At 48.4% G+C, this 17,574-nt stretch overlaps 1 protein-coding gene across 2 annotated transcripts in view; it reads left to right on the forward strand.

The window, feature by feature from the left end:
• The window catches only part of HPS5 (HPS5 biogenesis of lysosomal organelles complex 2 subunit 2), a 594,029-nt gene that overhangs the window by 417,331 nt on the left and 159,124 nt on the right, over positions 1-17,574 (forward strand). The window lies entirely within an intron of this gene.

A 17,574-nucleotide genomic window follows, 5' to 3' on the forward strand; every position in this document is an offset into this window, starting at 1 on the left:
GAGCGCTGAAGTTTTCACCAGGTACATACAGGCATCAGTGGCGTGTTAATTGCCCCTGCCGTGCGGGGGAGAGAGCTCCTGACAGGGTACCCTCGCAAGTTTTGTTACGCCACTGGCAGGCATCCCTCATGTCTATGCCTTTTATTGACACTGGGCTGTTGGGGACAAGCATTGTCTTAGATTCAAAGCTAGCCATGCCGGGACTCACCTTTGGCGTGCTCCTCCCAACATGCCAGTTTAATCAACAATAGAGGAGCTCAGGAGTTTATCCTAGCGCCTTGCTTACCTCCAGAGGAGCCATCTCTCCCTATGCAACAGTCCACCCAGCCCTTAAAAAGGCTCCAGGTGGTGTTGCAGTGGCAGGGGACTGGGCCACTAATGTTGCAACCCGGTCTTATCCTCCTCTTCACCACTGCCAATCGTCTCTTGATTCCTCTTTCAGGATTTACCTGTGACCAGTAGCACTAGCCAGAGACTTAATGTAAATCTTTCAGCATTACAGCTCAGCATCCAAATCATCCAAAATAATATGAGTCATCGTACTGAAGTACAGTCATGGTCAAGATAAAAATTCCCCTTTCAGATTGTGGGTTATAGATCCAGTCGGTGGTTTTACTATTACAGCTAACTGAAAAAATCTTTGTTGGGCGTGGGGCATTCAGGCTTATCACAGTTAGTTGCAGACTACTTAGGGATCACCATCTTGTACATATCTTCGCTAGAGTTCTTCATCAACAAGTCAAAATCCCACCTTCATCCAATGCAGAGCATTCCCTTTATTAGGGCCATTCTGGATACAGTGGTACTCAAAGCTTTTCCACCCCTGCAGTGAGTCTGGGACATTCTGCATGTGATCCTGATGTTTTGTGTGACGTTTTGTGTTCTGACCCTGGTGGTTCTGAGTCTTCTCCTAGCCTGTGTATTCTGTTGGTGCCTCAGGCCTGTTGGAACACGGGGCCTGTGCAGTGGAACCTCCTGCTTGAATGGGCAGAGTGGAGTGCATCTGGGACAACATCCGTGCATCACATGAGGCAGATCCCGACCTTCAATGGTGGGTAAAGCATTAAAACCCGACTTACAACTGACTATCATCCCTACCCCTTGCAGAGCTCACAGGCTCACAGTGGTGACTGATGCATTGGCTGTGGGCTGGGAAGGCTACCTTGGCGTTTGTGGAGATCAGAAGCCTCAGGTCCCTGCTGTAGTGGAGGTGCCAGTTCAGTCTTTTGCATCTGCATATATCTGGCTGCCAAGGACTTTCTTCCTTCCATCAAAGTCTAACCGTTGCATGTTCTGATAGTCAACACAGCTACCATGTGTTTTACTGCAACCAAAAAGGTGGATGAGGGTCATGTGTTCTGGGCCAGGAGATGCTGGTTTCCTTCACCATCAATCATCTGTTAGGATCCCCTAGTTTGGCAGACCCCATTTAGAAGACCACTAGTGGCATCTGCATCCAAAGGTAGTTAAAGGCTTATTTGCATAGTGGGGCGTGCCTTCAGCAGAACTTTTCACTAGCTCTGAGAAAGCTCATTGTCAAACTGTTTGCGTTCTAGAGTTTTCACCTCAAGGTTCCCTGATAGATGTGTTCTGTCACCCGTGGGACAGTCATTTTTACGTGGACCTGCCTCTGCTTTTCTGGGTTCTAAAAAAATGTCCAGGTCTTTGCTAACGCGTTTGTGCATCTACATAACCCTTTAAACAAATCCATGGAGGAGTATACAAATACAGAGGGCCTTTGTTGCAAAACTGGTGCTCTCACTGTACGTAGACCTATCCACCTGGGGTATAGAGCGCATCCTGAAGTGTGTGTGGGGGTGGGGGTGGGGGGGTGGGGTGAGGGGGGATCAGGCAAAGGAATCACACAACATGTAAAAGACCAGAGCACACAAAAGAACGTTCATAAATTGCTGTCAATGGAGTCAATGTAGTATTCAAAGAGTCCAACAGGGCATTGTTACATTTTAATTTTTCATATTCATTGCTTCTGTTGAACAAGTATACAACATCAGATTACACAGGCAGCTGACACATGTTTAGTCTTCACGATATTTTCAAGGCTGCAGAAAACAAATGTACATTCTGTTATCTACCCTACGTATACTAATATAGGTAAGAATAGAACACACAAGTGTGAAAGCTACACATCAACCCTTTTGTGTATTTCAAAAATTCCAAGCCCACAAGCTACAAGATCATACCAAGAAAAGGGTATAGAGCTAACCGCAGTGCAGTGTCCAGTTGTAGAAAAAGCAGTAACCGGGCTACATGCTCATGCCCCTGTATTCCGTAAAGATGAGTATACACAATGAAGAGAGATCCCACAAATAAGCAGTGGGGAGTAGTCCATGCCAGGCACTTTTCATAGTACTTGGTAATGAAGTACAATTGTACCTGTAAAAACGTATGTAGACCTAATGCGTATGGAGTGGTACAAGGCCATGAGATATTTTAATCCTGATCTACAAGAAAAGAGCAATAAAAACAAGCATTTACAATGCAACGGTTTCGCTTTTGTAAAAGTTAGAGCTTTTGTCATTGCTCATGACAAATTTTCTTGTATATGTTGTTGTAGAAATCTAGTGAGTAAAAGGCATGTAATTGATAATGACAATAACTTAATATTTTTAATTGTGAGTAGTGAAGAGGTGTAGTAGGGTTAGTAGTAGAGAGTGAGTATTATAGTTATTTGATGGTAGAGTAGTAGAGAGTGAGTATTAGAGAATGAGTAGTACAGTAGTAGGGAGTGCTGGTGATGAGAGTAGTAGAGTGAGTATTATAGAGTTATTATAGTTGTAGAGAGTGATTAGTATAGTGTGACAAGAGTATGAGAAAGTCCACCCTTGATGGGTTCATTTTAAAACGTGTCACAGCGTCACACTGCGAGGCAGGTGAACACCGCACACTGCCACAACCTTCCGTTGGGGGTCTAGGCTGGTACCGGGGCCTCTGTGGTAAAAGGAGGCATGACTCTGAAAGTGAGCTCCTCACACCGTGGGCAGGAGGCGCTAGACTGGTGCATGAGGCGCTATGTGAATCAGAGCAAACCCAAGAGCACTGGGGGCGCAAACAATAAAGGGGAGTAGTGGGGTGCCGTGGCATGCACGGACGGCCCAAGAGGCGCTTCGCTTGGATCGACGGGGTTCATTCCTTCATTCATTCACTGAATTGGCTATTCAAAGATTGATCTATTGGTCCCTCACACCCGAGGGAGGGAGGGCTGGGGCTGTGTCTGGCACACACATATGCGGTACAGTCTCCTCGCCTGCCCTCTCCCTTCCCCCCCACCCCACGTGGGTGCAATGCACCATCACCCCGCATCACTGAGCCATGCCTCTAATGCTGGTGCCACGTGCTCTTGTGTGCACAAGGCCTGTCGTCAAACCACAGCAGTTTTGTTTCTGCTGCCTGCTGATGAGTTCTTCACTATTTTAAATATTGTTACTTTGTGTAATTTTAATTGTGGGTACTTCGGTAGCATCTAACCCAGACAGCAGCAACCCCACTTTGTCTTTACTCCTCTTGTGCCATCATTGCTGTCTTTTGCAACCATCACTCCAGTTGGAAGGAGTGTCGATGCATTAAACAAACTTCTGTGGAAAAACTAATTCCACTTCTGACCCCTGTTGTTAAAATCACAACCCACACCATCCACCGACGGTGCAGTGAAGGCCTGGTGTGTGCCAGGCCAGCCCTGATGCGAGCGGTGAGGTCTCCTGCAGAGGCACTGGCAGGTACAACAGGCACAAACACACATGATCATATTTGGCAGGTCTGAAGGCACTGAAAACCCGTCCTTTCTTCCACATAACATTAAAGACTCGGGATAACAATGAACAACCGTGGCCTAAATAAACAATACATCCTTTTAAACGACATATTTACAAAGCCTGGCATGTGCAAACAAAGTTGCGGATGGGCATCAACCTTACTGGCATTTAGGATCAAGTAAGTTAGCAGGAAGGAACCAAGCCGACTTCTTACAGCCACGTGGTTCCCTGTGTGTGTATAGAATTCTCAACCTGTAACCAAAGTAACCATTGCAGGGGTTATACACGGATGCATATGATTTAATTTAAATGCATTGACGGGCCCCTGAACAGCATGGTGCCACGCTGCACAGAGTCCCATACTTTCATAGTACTGGGACAATAAGCCCCCTACACTTCAGGTCTGTGGACAACCTCCCCTCCCGTTTACAGGTCTTTCAAAGATGCATCATGGCATCAGTCCATGTGACCCTAAATGGACAAAATACAAGTTAACAAATGGGCCTTGGCCCGGCAGCTATGAATTGTTATTCTTACCTGGCTGGTGAACTGCCGCGTTCACATACACACACTGCACACGACGTCCATGAGTCTAGACAGCAATCTGCAACCATTAAATCAAGCTGCTGGCACTGCAGTAAATCATTTGTCTCACTGGCTCACCAGACAAACACACAGTGTTAAAAAATAAAAAAAAATGGCGTCCACTCAGCTTAACAGACACGCTCTGGAAGCCTCAGACACTACAAGTCGAGTCTGCGCAGGTTCATACCATCTTATGTATATCTTATATCATGTTACGTTAAGCGCTCTGACACCTTCGGGTAAAGTTCGCGCTATAGAAAATCGCATTAAATAAAAAAATACCAGGGTGAGAGGAGGATCCCCAAGGATGCGGCGGATTCGGAGCACCAATGAAGTTGTTGGCAGGGGCAGAGACCGGCACACGGGTTAGGGTAGGGGGTGTAGATACTGACCAGAACCGGCGGCCGCGAAGTTCGTCTTCAACTTAGCCCACGTCTAAGTGCAGCCTAAGAGGAAACAGACTTTTGGACATAGACGGGGGACTACTCGTTGCCTAATAATAGTGACAATCCCATTCCAAAATGGCGTCGGGTTCGAGTTAAACGGAATTTTCTTCCCCAGCGGAAGATTACTTTCATTTATTTAACGCTTTCTAGAATTTTTATTTGGTGGTTGTGGTACAGGCTGTTTAGAATAAATCAAAAATGTGAAATGTGTGCACAAGTTGTTCTCAATTCATGCTGGCTTCATTAAGAACTCCACCAAGCGACAGTGACAAACGAAGCCTGAATGAACGGCTGCAAAACAGTCTGTTGATAAAAGACTGCTAGAAAGGCTGTAATGGTTGCGGCCGGGAGAGAGAAGTACAGTGGCGCAGGCCGCAACGGAAGACAAGCATTTACAAGTGGGGCCGGAGACACGGACAGCGGGAGGGGGGGCGGGAACGGGCACACGGACAGCGGGAGGGGGGCGGGAATGGTCACACGGACAGCGGGAGGGGGGGCGGGAACAAGCACAATCAAAAGGCAGAAGGCAAGAAAAAAAAAACAAAGCACTCACCTGGACTTCTTCCGGCGGCGGTCGGCCTGGAGGAATGACAAAAAAAAACCTTTGAAGAAAAAAAATAAACAACCGCCCACCGCCGTATGACGTTCAAAAAGGGGCGGGATGAGAAAAATTCTCCGGAACGCCCACGAATCTGCTCGGAGAATAACGGACAGATCTCTCTTCCACTGGCTAGCCTCCATTTATGGAGCTAGCCAATGGAAGAGACAGGCGGGACAAAGCCCCGTACTGCTAAACAAAAGATTTAGCCTGCGCGAACACTGCTGCGCAGTGGACGCCAGGCGAAACCTAAAAAACAGATCACGCTACTTCTCGGGAAGTAGCTCAGAACATTAAGGGAGCAGTAAAAGTGAGGAGGAAAGGGAGATAAAAACAAAAGCAGGGAGAGTACAATGATACAATGTTAATGAGACCCATCCATATCGGAAAATGCAAAACCCATGGGGTCTCACCTGTAGAAAGATGGTGCCTTGCGAGACTATGGTTCAATAATGTGGAATGCTAGCTGCATTAGAGTGCACGCCTGCCCCAAGTAAGCACTGGGACAGGTGAGATCTTGAAGTTAAGGAAAGCAGCAAACAAAGAGCGACAAGGTCCACGTCACTATAAATAGGGCAGTGTGCAAGTAAACTGTTCCCACCCTGTGGCATGGCAAAAAGAGGTGACAGCATACCTTATGTGGCAGTTAAATCAGTATTACTCCATGAATGGATACGTGTCTGGATTGCCCTGATAAGCATATAACAGAGAATTAGAAGATAGGATCATGTCAAAAACATATATCGTGACACTAGATAGTCACACATCCCAGTATAGCGCAGAGTGGCGCTTACCTGATCATGTAGGTTCTCAGCTGTGGCAAAAAAGTCCTAGCATGCCGAGCTTGTGGCGTCTGTATTTAAATAGTCCGTGGCCAATTACGGCATGTAAAAATAAACATAAAGAGAGATCTTGGGAGATCATCCAATTCCAGATGTGGACTCCCATGTTACTGGATTTCCGGTTCCCAGAGTGGCGCCCGGGTAAAGTAGTGGATTTTATTATTCTAGACCTCTGAGACTAGAAAAGTGTGAAAGAAAGAAGGGTCCTGTAATATATAGCCTATCAACAGAAAACTGAGAATCAAGGTATTCTGCCTCAATCACGGCACGTTAGTATTAAAAAGAGAAAAATAACTATGTTGCTATGAGTCCTGTCCCCAGAATGGTCGACCTACTAGATGGGGTGTATTCATAGTACAAACATTTGCTGTGCAATAGGTCTTGCATTTTCGATAGTTTGACCTATTTGCATTGTAAATGACTATGCCTTTTATTTATGTGGCTTGCCGGTTTTCAAAACAAATAAATAAAATGCATTGTCCCTTACAATGCCAATAGCTCAAAATCTTGCAAATGTGAGACCTATTGCAATGCAAATGCTTGTTATTCATACTTGGTGTCTTGTGCAGCAAGACGGGAAGCAGGAATGAAGTGCAAGGACGGGATGGGGAGCAAGGAGGGCACGCTGCTCCTGAACACTGGGCTGTGCTTTCAGGACATGTGAGGAGAGGAGAAGAACAGGAGGGGCAGGAGTGATGAGCTGTCAGCCGAGTGGAAAAGCTGTCTCTAAAGCGCGGTGCCAGTGTTGTTAATATAAAAGCAGATAACTGGCTATGTTTAAATAAGAGTTGGGCCGCTGTGCAGCCGATATTGTTTACCTAGTTTCCCGGTCACAAAAATACAATTATAAAAGTGGGTGCCTGCCAAAATATTAAGCGCTCCCAGAAAAAAAGAACAGAAGGGGCGCAGCCGCTATGGTGAAATATAAAATAACATAGATGAAAAGTTGCAGGTTTGCTGCTATTTGTAATAAAAATGTAAACGCAGGGGCCATGCTGAAACCGTATGGTAGCGCCCGGAGGCAAAGCAGTCACCCTTGCCGGAAAGCACGTCGTACCTGTGTAAGGGGAAATCATTCAAGAAAATAGGGCTCACAGACTGTCGATAAAACAGAATATGTAACAACACAAATAAAAAGTCCAGTCCTCTTGGGAGGTTACAAATGCAGACAAGACGGTTCTAAGGAGGGACTTCTACGCGTATTCATGAATCAAAAGCAACCATTTAGAAAGGACAGTAACAGGAGCCAATTGAAAAGATGGGTGGAAAATGGGCGGTTCTTCAAGTCTTACCTGATTACACCTTGCCTAGTAGGCTCGACCTAAAAAGGAGGGATGCCCCTTGTTGTCAAAAGAAATTCATGTATAACTAAGCAAGCATTTGCAATGCAATAGGTCTCACATGTTCGAAACTTCGACCTATTAGCATTGTAAATGGCAATGCCTTCCATTTATATGTACTTTGTACTTATAGTTGTTGCTTGCTGGTTTTCAAAACACATACATAAAAGGTATTGTCATTTACAATGCCAATAGCTCAAACTCTCGCAAAAATGTGAGATCTAATGCATTGCAAATGCTGGTTATGTCTACACATTGTCTTGTGCAGCAAGACGGGAAGCAGGAATGGATTGAGGGGAGGGGTTGTGGAACTGTGTGGGGAGCAGAGAGGGCACGCTGCTCCTGAATACTAGGCTCTGCTTTCAGGACATGTGAGGAGAGGAGAAGAACAGGTGGGGTGGTAGCGATGAGGAGCAGTCATCAGAGTGGAAAGGTGGTTGCCGTGCTGCAACCTAAAGCGTGGCACCTGTGTTGTTAATATAAAAGTGGGTAAGCAGTTATGTTTAAATGAGTGTTGGGTTGCTGTGCGGCCGCCATTGATTATTTAGTTTCCTGGTAACAAAAATACTATTATGAAAGTGGGTGCCTGCTAAAATATTAAGAGTGGCGTCGGTGTTGTTGTTAATGATGAAACCTTGCAGGAAAGCATGTTGTGCCTGCAATAGGGGAAAACCATTAAATAAAATAGTGCTCATAGAATGTAGATAAAACAGACCGTGTAACAACACGAGTAAAAAGTCCAGTACTCCTAGGAGGTTACAAATTCACACAAGGCAGTAATAAGGAGGGACTACTAAGCCTATTCATGAATCAAAAGCAACCATTTGGGAAGAACCGCAACAGGAGCGAATTCAAGAGATTGGCGGAGCTTCAAGTCCATAACTGAATACAGCATGCCTCATAGAGCAACGCATCCGCTGCCCAAGCTTGACCTAAAAAAGGGGGTAAAAGTAAATCCAGAGGATGATTTCACGGTGTCCGGAAGAGGCGTTCTAAATACTAACTGAAGATTATGGTCCCAAGTATTCAAATTAGCTATTCCAAAGAGCTCATATAATTAAAAAAAATAGGGGAAACAAAAAATGCAATTGAGAAGAGGAAAAAGGAAAAAAAAGGCCCAATCAAAAGATCACAGTAGCATCAAAGGATCATCACTAATTACTTGTTAATTTGCAGAGAGGAAAAGTAAATAGGAGTAAGGACAAGACCAAGAGAAAATGCATCCCAGGTTATGCGTGTTGAAAGCATGCATTAAATACATATATGAAATGCCTGGAGAGATGACCCATTCAAACATGGGTTAACACCTGTACGAGGTACTCAATAGTGCACAGTCAATCCATTAAGTATTTAGTTACAATCAATGACACGTAATGTTAAGCACAAGGGTTCTGTCCAGACATGGGTAACGTTCAACAACAATGGATCATGTTATAACATGTTCCATTCTATGCCACAGACACTCATTGGCAAAGTATTGAAAGCATATCAATCCATTAGTAAGACATGGAGATCCCGGTCTACATTAAGTCACATATCCACCATTCTGAGTCGAATGATCCATCTACTTTCCAACTGTCGTCGTGCCAGATCTTCCCTCGGCATAGGCCCCAGAGTATCTATACCATGGAAGCTAATTCTGAATTTTCCACAGTGACCATGTTTTGTATTATAGTGGACAGCAAACAGGTAGTTAATGTTATTGTTTCTAATGCCACTAAAGTGCTCCTGAATACGCTCTTTTAGGTGTCTGATGGTGCTGCCAACATACATGCGTCCACATTCGCAGATGATGCATTAGATTACAAACCTGTTGTTACAGTTCATGAACAAGACCACTCACTCATTGTCAGTGAAATTGCTCGTCCACCCTCGCAGCACCACCATCAAGTGAGGCCCTCCTTAGCCCCTGCACTCTCTAGTGTTGGTGTTCGAGGCCCTCCTCCTCCCGCAGGTTTTTCCTGTGCCTCATCCCTGGTGGTCCAGTGGACCCCTGACTACTTCTCTCTCTCCGCTTTTCCTCTCCTTTTCTGCTTTGTTTTTACTAGTTTTTCACCCTCATTTTTATTTCACCCTTTTCACTCTCTGTCTAGCTCTTTCCTTCACTTCTTCTTTTTCCCCACTTTTTTGCACCCGTTTTACCCTCTGCTGCTGCCCACGCGGCCTCTCCCCCCAGCGTGACCGGCCCAAACCAGTTCCCCTCCCTGCTCCCGCCTCCTAGCTGTCCAGCCCTTCCCGACCCCTACTTAATGGCGGCCGCGCTGAGCGGGCGCGCCACTGGCATGCCCGTCTGCAACCGACCGCGACTAGCGCCAGGAGCCCTGGACCTCTGCACCGCCAATGCTACGACCCAGCGGCACTCCACGCACTCAACTCAGGCCGCAACAACAACTTCAAGCCAGCATCACCAGCTGACACCCACGGACCCTTCAGCTGTCACCGCTGCCGGCTCACCTACAGTACTGTCAGGAACACGGACCCAGCTCAACCTACCCGCAAGAACACACCCGAACCGAAGACACTGCAATGCATCGTCCTCAACGTCCGATCACTCCACAAACACACCACCGAAATCTGGGACATCCTCGATAGCACCACCCCGGACATAGCATTCCTCACCGAAATCTGCAACAACACAGCCTTGGGACCGGACATCGCCATCGCCATTCCCCAAGGATACAAGATCTCCCGGAAGAACTGCCCCACACGCCCGGGAGGAGGAATCGCCATCGTCCACAAATCCACCCTCCGCCTGAGCACACTACCCGACGAGCCCACAGACCTGATGGAACACCTTCACTTTAAGATAAGGCCAACCCTACCACCACCCTCAGGCGAACCGTCATCTACCGACCCACTGGACTCGGCGGATCCACCAACTACACCCTACTGGGAGACCTCTGCTTCCACCTCGACAACCAACTAGACCCTAACACCGCATCCCTCCTAGACAACCTCCACAATATTAGACTCCGCCAGATCGTGACTGAAACCACGCACTCAGCTGGACACACCCTCGACCCCCTCTTCATAACAGGAAACTCCATCGCTTTCAGCCACACCACCGAACTCCCGTGGATAGACCATGGATGCATCCCCTTCACCTTCAGAACACCCACCACCCACAGACACCATCACCTGCTCCCATGGAGAAACTGGACCAAAATCACCAACGACCAGCTCGCCGCCTTACTCAGCAACCCCACCCAACCACCGCGAAAGACGACGACCCCAACACCGCAGCCAGAACTCTGCACAGATGGATCACATACAGCGCCAACACCCTAGCCCCCCTCAAGAAGAACAACAACACACATGCCAAGAAAGCCAGATGTTTTACCACCGAACTTCAAGTGTCCAGGTGCACCTGCTGCTGCCTCGAGAAGGCCTGGAGGAGCTCCAAATCCACAGAAGCCCACAACAACTTCAAAGCCACCACAAACTCATCAGAAACACGAGGAAAACAGCAATCGAATACAGAATCTCCACACATGCACACAACAGCAAAGAACTCTCAGCATCATCAAGGAGTTCGACCAACCCACCAGCGAGTCAACTGACATTCCTCCCTCACTAGACCTCTGCAACAAACTCAGCATCTTCTTCCACCACAAAATCAAGGATATGTACGAAAACTTCAACGAAGACAACCAACAAACTGAACCCTCGCCAGCCACCCTGAAGTCAACGATTGACAGCTGGACAGCCCTCACCACCGAAGACATGCTGAAGACGAAGTCAATCCACTCCCAGGCCCCCACGGACCCCTGCCCCCACCACATCTTCAACAGAGCCGCCGACACCATTGCACCCATGCTTCGTCACACCATCAACTTTTACTTGGCGAACGCCTCCTTCCTCGACGACTGGAAACATGCAGAGATCAACCCCCTCCTGAAGAAGCCCTCAGCAGACCACACCGGCCTCAAAAACTACAGACCCATACCGGGGAGACATCTGTGACCCAATACCCGAATCTGACGAAGATAGCTTGGATGATGAATAAAGGAGGGCTTGGGGGACTAGTATGGATTGAACTTCTGAAGGGATTATTCGGGGATATCCAGACTAGTATTGACTTCATAATACAAATGTATCTGGAAATGTGTAACCTAACTGCAATGTGTGATTATTTGTATTCTGTCATTACTGCCTATGTGTTGAATGAAAACAATTAAAATAGTTTTTAAAAAAACAAAAAACTACAGACCCACATCCCTGCTCTCGTTCCCAGTGAAAGTCATCAAGAAAGCCATAGACGGAGGAGCCTAGCTCGCGACCGGGATGGCCGCGCTTTAGCTCGGCTCCGTTCGCCCGCCTGTGTTTTTCACGTTTATCCTGCATTTATCCTGCCCCGGGAAGCCCTCCTTGCTGTGTGGTACTACTACGGCGCACTGCAGGCACTTACCACTTGTTCCGGTTGTCCTGGCTGCTGTGGATCCGGTGCAGTGCCCCCGCTCATTCCGGGGACTCGAGAACGGACTGGCCTGGTTCTTCTTCCCGGCTCCTGGGCCGGATGCAGCCCGCGGGCTTGCCCTTCGGGGCGCGCTGGAGGTGATCGGAGGACCGCTGTTCGTGTGAGCCGGAGGTTCCTGGCTGAGAGACTCCTGTGTGGCGGCGGCCTTGGATGGTGGCGCTGCCTTTCATTGTGGGGGTTCCTCGTATGTCCGGCTTGCTCCCCCTTTGTTCCCCGGTCCGGCCATTTTGTTTTTGCCGCCCGGACTCGGAGAACGGGACCGGCGACATTGGGGGGCTGGCGAATCCCCTTCTTCTGGTGGCCCCCCTTCCTGTCCGGGGTGTTCTGCTGCCTGTCGGCGGGACTTCATTTGCTTGACTGCCGCCCCGGCGGAGGCTGTTGGCCGCGCGGCCTGTTTGGGCTCTCAAGATGGCGGCCAACCCCATTTGCCTGGGCCGGGCCTGGACGAGCGCTGGGGGCCCGCCGCAAGGCCCGGGTGTCGGATACTGTAAAGGTTTTCCTGCACTTAAGGGGATCTTAAACATCCTGCTCTCCTGGCGGCTCTCGGTGGCCACGCCTCTCATGGCTTTGGAGATGATTCCTCACTGCGGGCCTCCCGGGCCCCCACGGCCGGATGAGGCATTGATGTCGCGGGGTGTGGCTGGAATTCTCCTGGCGGACTCGGCCCCGGCTGCAACCCCGGAGGTGCGCAACCTGATGGCACCTTCTCCTTCTGTGCTGCCTCCTCTGCCCCTGGCCCGGGAGCTGGATCTTGTCTTGCCGGACCTCCATGATTCTCCTGGTCCCTCTCAATCACCACTGCCCGGTGATGTCTCCTGTGCCGGCCCGGATGGGTTGGTTTCTTTGGATATATCCTCGGAACTGTGCCTGCATCGTTTGCTACATTCTGAGACTTTCCTGGATCTTCCGTGCTTTTCCTCCTGTGAATTTTTTGGACTGCCATTGGACTTTCCTGCTGTCTGCCTTCTGTTCTTTGTGGCGGGGTCCTCGTCGGATCGGACCTTTTCTGCTTTGGATAAAAAGGGACAGGGCTGATAAACACTGACTTTTATATGCGGTAGTTCATGAATGGTTGGATGATCTTTGTGTCCTGATATGGTTCTGTGTAATTGGTTTGTGCTCCTGGGCTTTGGCCTGATACTCTTTGGCTTCCCGAGGACTCGGACCTTTAACCCAGGCGGGTGGATGGGTGCGTTTACTCCTGTCTCCGGCCCTCCCCCGTGTGTATGTATGTATGTCTCTGATCCCTTCCTTCTTCCCTTCCTTCCCCCTTTTTTGTCTTTTAATTCCGACTTTTCTTGCTCCACTATATTTCGGGTTCTAATTAGGGCGACAGGCACGCTGCGGGGGGGTAGGCCGTAGCCTTCTGCAGGGGTGCAGGGTGGGCTTAGGGGAGGGTGGGGGGGGTCTGTTTGTGTCGGGGGGTCTTTTTCCCCCCTTAATTTCCCTTTTTGTTCTATGGCTCTTGTGTATTCACTTTTTCGGGACTCTGTCACCTCGTATCTCCCCCGGGGGTTTTCTGTTTTTCTTCCGGTGTGTGACTGATTGTGGCTCGCTGCTTCTTTTGGTATCATGTTTCTGTTACATCGCATGCCGGTTTTATTGTCCTGTTTTTCCCCCTGGGGGTGCATGATTTGGCGGGAGTCCCTTTTGTCGTTCCTTTCTCCCTCTTCCCCTTCCTCCTTTATGGAGGTCCCTTTCTTCCGTTGGGGTGCATATTGTATTGCTTTTGTGATGGGGCTTTTTGACCTCGTCTTCTCTGTTCGGGTAGGGGCGGTGGTGAGTGGGCGCGGTTGACTGATGCCACTGTCGCTACTTGATGGTCTGATTCTGTTTATGTCCTTTGCTAGATTTGATTATATGGCTTCATTTTCTTACGCTGTGTTTATAAAATGGCGGCTTGCCGCGGTCCCTCCCTTGTGGTCTCATATACGGCCCGTTATTCCTTTGTTCCCCAACCCGTATTAGAAAATTAACCTTTATTATCCTGTTCTTGCTGAACGCTCGATGCCTTTTATTGCTTCACCTGTGCTCCTGATGTCATATCCTGTGCAGATCTTCTTCTCATGTGCTGCGTTTTTTTTTTTGCCCATTCTGTTGTGGCCAGCCCGTGGGGTTGTAGGCCCGTATTTGTGAGCTTTCATTGTTCAATAAAGGTTTTTAAAAAAAAAAAAAAAAAAGAAAGCCATAGACAGCCAACTCGCCACTTTCATCGAAGAGCACAACATCCTCAACCCGTCCCAATCTGGCTTCAGAAAAAAACACAGCACAGAAACTGCCCACCTCGCCGCAACAGACAACATCCGCTCCCTACTGGTCAAATGAGAAACAGTAGCCCTCCTCCTCCTCGACCTCTCAGCGACCTTTGACACTGTATCCCACCGCACCCTAATACGCAGACTCCACGACGCAGGGATCCGGGACAAGGCCCTCGACTGGACCCACTCTTTACTCTCCGGCAGAACACAGCAGGTTAGACTACCCCCTTTCCTCTCGGACCCTACACCAACCACCTGTGGAGTCCCCCAGGGGACCGCCCTCAGCCCAACGCTCTTCAACATCTACATGGATCCGCTCACCCCCATAGTAAGAATCTACGGACTCAACATTGTTTCATATGCAGACGACACCCAACTCATTCTCTCCCTATCTAACGAACCCAGCACAGCCAAACACAACTTCCAAGAAGGCATGCAAGCTGTTGCCAAATGGATGAAAAGCAGCTGCCTACAACTCCACACCTACAAAACAGAAGTACTCATCATGGGCCCACACCCTGACGCCTGGAACGACACCTTGTGGCCCCCCGCCCTCGGAAGCCCACCTACCCCACGGACCACGTACGCAACCATAGAATCATCCAGGACTCTGAGCTCAAAATGGACCGCTAGATCAACTCCGTCCCATCCCCCTGCTTCCACACCCTCAGCCTCCTACGTAAGACCTTCAAATTAATCCCCCTAGAGCACAGAAAAAACATCACCCACACCCTCGTCACCAACAGACTTGACTACAGCAACTCACTCTACGCCGGAATAAACAGAAACCTCACCCGCAAGCTACAAAACACCCAGAATGCCGCCACAAGAATGGTCCTCAACCTGCCAAGACACTGCCACATCTCCCAGCACCTGCGCACACTCCACTGGCTCCCCATCGAGACTAGAATCACCTTCAAGATCTTCACCCATGCACACAAAGCCCTCTACAACAATGGACCAGCATACCTGAACAGCCAACTCAACTTCCACGCACCCTAAAGAACCCTACGATCAGCCCAGCTTTCCTACGACGTGGTTCCCCGCGCCAGAAAGACCAGATCGGGAGGCCGCTCCTTCTCCTTCCTAGCGGCCAGAGCCTGGAACGCCCCACGCTCCTCCTCAGATAGACAACATCACTCCCCATCTTCACGAGAAACCTCAAAACGTGGCTCTTCGACAGACCCCTCCTTGATGGACTGGATCCTGCTCCTCCCCAGCGCCTTGAGACCCTTAGGGGTGAGTAGTCACGCTCTACAAACACATGATTTGATTTGATTTATGAACTTAGTTATTGTGTATATCCTATTCATGTTATATTGGAAGGTAGAGATTTTGTCTTTGGCTTATCGACAAACACTCCACTGGCCACATTTGTAAAAGCCCTTAAGTGGTGCAGGTACATCATTACTAACTACTCTGGGAAGTTGCTTTTCATGGACTTTTTCCGACTGCTTGTTTGTGAGATCTCTCTGGGGGACACTTCATTGTGTAAACTCACCTTTACGTAATACTGTTATTCCTTAATATAGGGGTATGAGCATGTTGCACGATCACAGCTTTGAATTTGCACTGCACTGGGGTTAGCTCTGCCCTTTTCTTGGTATGATCCTGTAGCTTGTGGGCTTGGGATTTTTTGAAAATTTGAAGTCTTTGATGTGTAGCTTTCGAACAGTGTTCTATTCTTACCTATATTAGGATACACATGGTAGATAATAGAAAGTACATATGTTTTCTACAGGCTTGAAAAAGTCGCAAAGACGAAGCGCATGACGGCGGCTTGCTTATTCTGTTGCTGTATACTTGTTCAATACAAGCTATGAATATGAAAAATAAAAATTGAGTGACGCACCTTTGGACTCTTTGAATACTACTTTGACTCATAGGACAACAATTTAAGGACTTTCCTTTGTGTGCTCTGGTATTTTACATGTTCTGGGGTCTGGTATTCTGACCTGCTGAGTCTGAGAGTCTAACTCAGGCGTCTCCAACCAGTAGCTCGGGAGCTACTGGTAGCTCACCAGCACCCTCAAAGTAGCTCTCAGAGGTGAAGCCAAACCAATCCATTCTCAGGGATTCTGTGTATATTAAAGCAGGCAGCACTGCCCGTTTCATTACCCGTAAGAGTTACAGACAGCCAAACCAATGGCAGGGCCTCTTGATAACACTCAAACACACACTTTGTTGGCCTACCAATTAATCAGGGGTTTATAGAATGCACTACTTACCTGTGAGGGTCTAAAAGCGCTGGGGGGTGGGGGCATTTGGGCAGCTCCGGTCATTCGAAAAGGCCAGGTCTTGAGGCTCTTCCTGAATGTTTTCAGGTTGGGGCTTCGTCTGATGCTGAGGGGTAGTTCATTCCAGGTCTTGGCCAATATGTAGGAGAAGGATCTGCCTCTGTGGATGCGAGTGATTTCGGCCAAGGACTGGTCAGCAGAGCGGAGGCTTCTCTTGGAGGCGTAGAAGGAGATTCTGTTGTTGAGGTATTGGGGTCCGGTGTTGTGGAGGGCTTTGTAGGTGTGTGTGAGCGGCTTGAAGGTCACTCTTTTTTCGAAAAGAGGAGCCAGTGGAGGTCTGGTAGGTGCTGGGTGATGTGGTTGTGTTGTGGGATGCTGACGACCAGTCTGGCTGCTGTGTTCTGGACGGTCTGGAGTTTGTGGAGCAGAGATTTGTTGATTCCGGCATGAAGGGCATTCCGGTAGTCCAGCCTGCTGGTGATGAGTGCATGGGTGACGGTCTTCCTGGATATGGGGGGATCCATTTAAAGGTCTTGCAAAGTATGTGGAGGGTGTTGAAGCATGGGGAGGCTACGGTGTTGGCCTAAGAGTCTGCCACATAAACCATCTTTATCCCCTTTAAATCTACCTCAGAAGGAGATTGGCCATGTAATATGCCCTGCTCTATCAGTCACACCATGTGTGACAGCAAAGAATAGTGGCAGCAGTAACCAGGGCTGACCCACCAAAGTGTGTGACTGCAAGAACTAGAGTGAAAATGTGTTATTTGGGAGCATGATCAACTAAAGAGCTGTGGGAAGAGAGTATGCATCCAGGGCAGAGAAAATTAGAAGTATCACATTCATTTGTGTGTGTTTTCTGGCTTTCTTAGATCTGCTGTGTGGATTTAGAATAATTTTAAATGTTTCATTCTGTGATCAGTTTGCTGACTTTGATAAAATCAGTTTTACTTCAATCAGTAGTTACCCTCACGTAATGCAGGCTATGTGAAGTATACTGTATGACCATGTTTGAGTACATT

The sequence above is a fragment of the Lissotriton helveticus genome, chromosome 3_1 (assembly GCF_964261635.1).
Source record: "Lissotriton helveticus chromosome 3_1, aLisHel1.1, whole genome shotgun sequence".
In the NCBI taxonomy this organism is placed as follows: Eukaryota; Metazoa; Chordata; class Amphibia; order Caudata; family Salamandridae; genus Lissotriton; species Lissotriton helveticus.